The sequence below is a fragment of the Cyprinodon variegatus genome, unplaced genomic scaffold (assembly GCF_000732505.1).
Source record: "Cyprinodon variegatus isolate N-32 unplaced genomic scaffold, C_variegatus-1.0 Scaffold1293, whole genome shotgun sequence".
NCBI classification, from domain to species: domain Eukaryota; kingdom Metazoa; phylum Chordata; class Actinopteri; order Cyprinodontiformes; family Cyprinodontidae; genus Cyprinodon; species Cyprinodon variegatus.
Window position 1 is genome coordinate 123,776 of NW_015151746.1, and position 6,249 is coordinate 130,024.

Consider the following 6,249-nt stretch of genomic DNA (forward strand, 5'->3'; position numbering starts at 1 on the left):
GATGTTCATGTTGCTGCGGTCTGCAGTCTGGACGTTAGATGTCGCTAAAAATTACACACTGTAGCTTTAAAAGTAACTGGGGGGGATGAAGAAAAAAACAAAAACTCAACTAAATACACCCATGTGTACCCCAACGAAAACACACTTGCACCACAAGCCCTGGTGAATAATACCACAAAGAAGAGAACAAAACTCCCCTTCCACTAGATAAAAAAAAAACTTAGTACCCATAGGTCCTTTTTTATGTATTTAAAACCAGTCAGAGATCTTGACCATAAAAACTCCCCCTTCCTTAAACCAAAACCAGCAAAAAAAACTGAAAAATGCTTTTCACCACTAATAACTATGCAAAAACAAAAAAAAAGGAAAAATTCTGAACTAAATAAAAATCTGGGACTGAAAGTGGAAATGAAACAGTAGCAGGCCAACCTATACACAAAAGCAATCAAGTTAGACGAGCACCTTCAGTGTCCAGGTATTAAGGAACTACCTTTACCTTCTGTAAAGTGAAACCAGTTAACAACACTCTATATATCACTCTAGAAATGCGTTACATACAATAATCAAAAGGAGGAATCAGAATTACTTTTCAAACCCCCTCACATTCCATGTTAAACATACCTGCGGGAATAATCAGCCTGGGATCTGATCTCCTGAGCGATCTACCTGCTTTTAAATATAAATGCTGATTACCTGTCTCGCTAACAAACCAGCTGTGCTCTGTCACAGCGTCTTCCATATATGGGCAAGAGGAATAAGCGCAGCAACATACTTCCAGGACAAAATGCCCTGGCTACAAATAGAAAAAAAAAGCAACAAGCTTGAGTACCGTCAATAAGGTTCACTTTAACTCAAAATGTAGCCCTCTGTTTCTTTGATGCATTTATGACCAAAACGTGTTTATTCTTTACTCAGTGTTGCTACTCACAGTGGTTAAAGGAGTCTTAACGTTTTACCCAAGAGTTACAGTTCTTCTCAATATTGCTACAAAAATATTATTAAAACTAAAATGCAGTAAAAATACTAAAAGTACATTTTGTTCAAAAAGTTACTCGAGTAAATATTACTGACTAAATGTAACCGGCTAGCCAGAGCTGCAACACATAAATAAATGGACTTTTAGCATATTACAGCCAATATGTCTTTGCTGCAATTAAGAGCAACTCTGGCAATACAAAGATGCTGACAAAGGGATGACTGAAGGATACCATGCTATATGCTCTGATTTACATTTGTCATGGAAAAAGACAGCAGTTCAGCATGAATCATTAGGATCAACACCCTCTAACACACATGACCTTTTATGGATATTAATATTATTACTGTGGTCTTGTTAGCTGTAAAGCTATTTGGATGATTTAAGTATATTTTGCATCAGTGTGTTCCCTGATATCTGAGTTACACCATTCACATTTAAAGCACATGTGCTTCGATTTTATGTGAGACCACCATTCAGATGTGTTTCCAACCAAGTAAATGTTCGAGAGTCACTCATTAGCAGGAGGTATAATGACACCATTTAACATTCAAACTGTGGGCATTTATGTTCAGAAGAAGAAATGAGATGTGGATAAAAATGCAGAGGCATGCACTATGGGCGGAATTACAGTCATTTGATTCACAGAGGATAGATACTGTAGGTTCGGGCAGCCGGGGACAGTTAGCCTGGATGCAAACTTATTCTCATCATTACAGAACCCCTTGACAACGAGATTAAAACAGATGATTTACTTTAAAAAAAAATGCTAGCGGCCTTACATGGATTTTTTGATTGAAAACATGATAGGTTTTACTTTGTTGGCTCTATTTTTTTTTAGCTAGATACTCAGCTTCACTCTATAATTTCCTGCATTCTCAGCACTAATGATCCAAGCCTCCCTGTGCAGAACATCCATTCTTTTTTGTGTTTTATTTCCGATGACTTGATATCATCTAGTCAGGTAGGGGTCCAGAGCATTTATCAAAGAGGCACCATACATTTAAGGGAAGATTTATATGACAGCAACTATTGCTTCATATTAATTGTACAACGCTGAACACATATGCAGTGTTTGCACAGTTAACACAAATTTGTGCTCAGAATAAATAGCCTGTTAAAATTTGACCAGTTTTAGCCCCGTAGATCCATTATTTAGGCAAAGACAAGCATCGTATAAGGAGCTTACTAAACATGCAAATGAAAAAACAGCTGAATCAAAGGTTCAAGTAGTGCTGTCCTTATCAGTCTGATAGCAAAAGATAATATCCCTCCATAAGCTGTGTTTTCACTCTGGAATTTCTCTGCTTCTGATGCAAATATCATCGGCTGTGTAAATTGGGCATGGTGCTTTAATACCAAACTACTTAAAGCTGTCACTGAACCTCCTCGGGACATTGTTTAATGAGCGCCTCTTGTTGGTTCTTGGCGCCATGTGGGGGGTTTTTCTGCATCTGCTGCTGTTTCTAATTTTTAGATTAGATTTTTTTTTTTTTCTCGGCGTTGCACTTCTTGTCACTTAAATCCCCACATATTATTTTTGTAATCTGTGTTTCTCAACAGGCTGCAAGTTAGTGAAAGTAGAAATTGGAAAGTGGGGTTTTACTGGAGTTTTAGTCGAGTGCTTGGTACCGATAAAATGCAGCAAAATTGTCCTTAATTGTGGCTTAATGTTTATATTTGCAAAAAAAAAATCACAGGGAAGCTTTAAAATGAGATGGCAGCAGAACAAAGCTGAAAGTGAGGAGAAGATTACTCTAGCGTAACAAAATAGAAGTGACCTTCCATCTCTCAGTTTAGGTCAAATTAAGTTTCCTCATCTTTCTCACCTCTCTGATGTAAGCGCCATAGATGCCACTACACAACCCGGCTCTCTCATGTTTATTAATATACTTTAGCGAGAGATGTGCTAAATCATTGACCCTCTTTTAGTGCCTTGTGCACCATCTGAGCATGGGAACGAAGAGGCTGTATTGATTTTGCCCTCCACTAATCAGCCGGCAGGCCCTTATTTGGGATGTGAAAATGGTAAATCTCATACAGTGAGCTCCTATCGGGACCTTTGTTGATCCTAATCTTTACTGCTTGATGGCTCTCTAATCTTTTCACCAACTACATTTAAAGACTGAGAAAGTAAAAGTGGAGAAAAATCCCTTTAATATTCTCAGGAACATTTCAGAAAAGTTGCTGTCACTGTCTGGCAGTGTTTAAACCCATCATCTCCATCTTTAGATTCCAACATTTTATAAATCTATCCAAATGATATGGCTTTATGCTTAAGCAGCTCGTACAGAAATCCAGTTCTGATATTCCTGCAGTCGCTTCTGTTTTTTATTACTAAATCCGATGAAGACTTACAGGTGGAGGTGATGCTGAGTTATGAATGCAAATCTTATTGAAATGCTCTGTTTATTTGCTTTATTTCCAGCCGTGGTTTTAAACCCTTGAAGGCCGTTTATTTAAAATGTGAACCAGTTTTTCCTGTAATAGAAGAAAAAAAAATCAGAATCATCTCCTTATAAGTCCATAAAAAGAGACCTTTTGTGAATCCAAACTATGCTTCATTTTCTCTTTCTGCCTTTAAACGGAGTTATCTACATTATGTCGAAACTCTATCTTGAAATAGATTTTGAAGCTGTTTTATAAGCTCTTGAGACCGAAAGTCTTCTCTCATTCCTGTGTATGAAAAGGATGAGAAAAGGATGAGAAAGCATCAGTTGTATTTCTCTGTTCTTACTTTGAAAACCTGAAATCCAAGCTGCGCTTTTAAGCTCCATCATCAGGTGAAGACAACAACTTTATGCTTCTGTCTGATTTTTTTAATTTTCCGCCTTTCGGGACCATCTGATTAAAGTGTGATAATAAAATTATCGCCGCTTATTTCATAACACCAGTATAAAAAATAAGCACAATTCTGTCATTTGAAAACAAGCAAAGTCTTTTTCTGTTTACATTGACATTAAAGACATATTCTACCAAATACATCTACTGAACGCTTCTTTAGATTTGGTTTGTTTTTTCTAAAATCTACCAAGAAAGATCACCATTTAATCTGTTTTTTAAAGTATCAGGCAGGTTTGGTCTTTATTACTTGGCACCCTTAAAGATGACATATCATCTACAAAACATTTAAAAACAATAAATTAAGACAATCATATGTGGAAACTGGCTGTAGTTTTATGTTTATAACCATTAAAAACTGTTTCTATAACAATGATGTCATGGTTTCACTGAAAACCAAAGCAGCGAGCTTTTTAGAAACAAAAATCAGCCTGGAACTCAAACGGTACTCCAGACATTTTGAATTAAAAAAGCTTCCTGGATGGGAAGCGAAACGTCTTCATTATTTGGAACCAAAGTCTAGTGGTTTTTTTTTTTTTTTTAAACCTTTTTTAAAAGAAAAATCAGCAAGTACCCTTCATGCATCACTTCTTCTTTGATTTTGTTGTAATGTTTGTGTCACAATAATGTTTTGAATATTAAGGATTTTTATGTATGAAGAAATGTATACAACCTCTGCAGCTTTCAATTTATTTATTTTTTCAATTTATCTTTTTTTTTTAAAAGATGCAATTTATAGAAAAAAATAAAGCCTTTTCCATAAAAGAAATAACAACTTGTTCAATAAAAAATGAGCACTTCAATAATACAACTGCAAAACAAAAAGCATGCTTTTACCAAATATGAAACTCAGACACTCAAATGTTGTTGGGAAAAATTTGATATTTTTTATATTCAAGTGAAGAGCAAAAGAAGAAAAAAGAAGAAAAAAAAAACAGGGAAGAAAGGAATGGGTGATTTAACCAAATAAATCCTTTTAGAAAACTAAATGCGTATATACCAGGCTTAGAACTTGGAATCAGTACAATTTTGGTAAAAAGTTTTCCTAATTTCACTAATGTCACTGTAGTGAGGAACCAATGTAATATCGCTATCATGACAGATATGAAAAAGCAGAGCTCTTCCTACAATTTTATCTTCTTTTATCACATAATTGCTCCTTATTCATGAATTCTGTATTATTTCTGGAGCTTTTTACTCTAAATGTGAAGCTTCGATGTCATTATTCCAACACTTATTTTGTATGACTTTGTTTTCAATCTGGTATTGCTTTCATCAGGTGAAAAACTTCTTCTTCTTCTTCCACTACACCTTAGACTTAGACAGACTTTATTGTCCATTTGTACACACAAAGTGTACACATTTTTTTAAAGTGCAGCAATGATACAAATTTAAACATTTGACTGTAAATGATTTACAGTTTCCAACATTCAGGGTTTTTTTTATTTGGTTTTTTTATAAACCACATTTTATGCAACATTCAGCAGTCTAATGGCAGTGGGGAAGAAACTGTTCTTGAATCTGCTGGTCCTGCATCGGATGCTTCGAAGCCTCTTCCCAGAGGGCAGCAGGGAGAACAGTCCATGGTGTGGTGTGAGGGGTCATTAATGATGTTACGGGCTCGGGACACGCAGAGCTGGAATGAAATGTCTTTAAAGGGGAGCGCCGTTTTTTTTTTTTTTCTTTTACATTGGGCCCTTGATTTTACGTTGTTACATCATTTTCTACTCACCCATATGAGTTTTGTGTCATTTGGAGCCGTTCTGAAGATATTCCGTTAGGTTACACTACCGTTCAAAAGTTTGGGGTCACATTGAAATGTCCTTATTTTTTAAGGAAAAGCATTGTTCTTTTCAAAGAATATAACTTTAAACTAGTCTTAACTTTAAAGAAATACACTCTATACATTGCTGAAATGGTAAATGACTATTCTAGCTGCAAATGTCTGGTTTTTGGTGCAATATCTACATAGGTGTATAGAGGCCCATTTCCAGCAACTATCACTCCAGTGTTCTAACGGTACAATGTGTTTGCTCATTGGCTCAGAAGGCTAATTGATGATTAGAAAACCCTTGTGCAACCATGTTTACACATCTGAAAAAAGTTTAGCTCATTACATAAGCTACAAAATGGACCTTCCTATGAGCAGATGGAGTTTCTGGAGCATCACATTTGTGGGGTCAATTAAATGCTCAAAATGGCCAGAAAAAGAGAACTTTCATCTGGAACTCGACAGTCTATTCCATGCGAGAAATTGCTAAGATATTGAAGATTTCCTACAACGGTGTGTACTACTCCCTTCAGAGGACAGCACAAGCAGGCTACTGTGGGTATTATTTAATGAAAATGCCAGTTGGGAATCAGTGAGGCGTCTGTTTCTCAAACTATAGACTCTAATGTACTTACTGTATCTTCTTGCTCAGTTGTGCAAC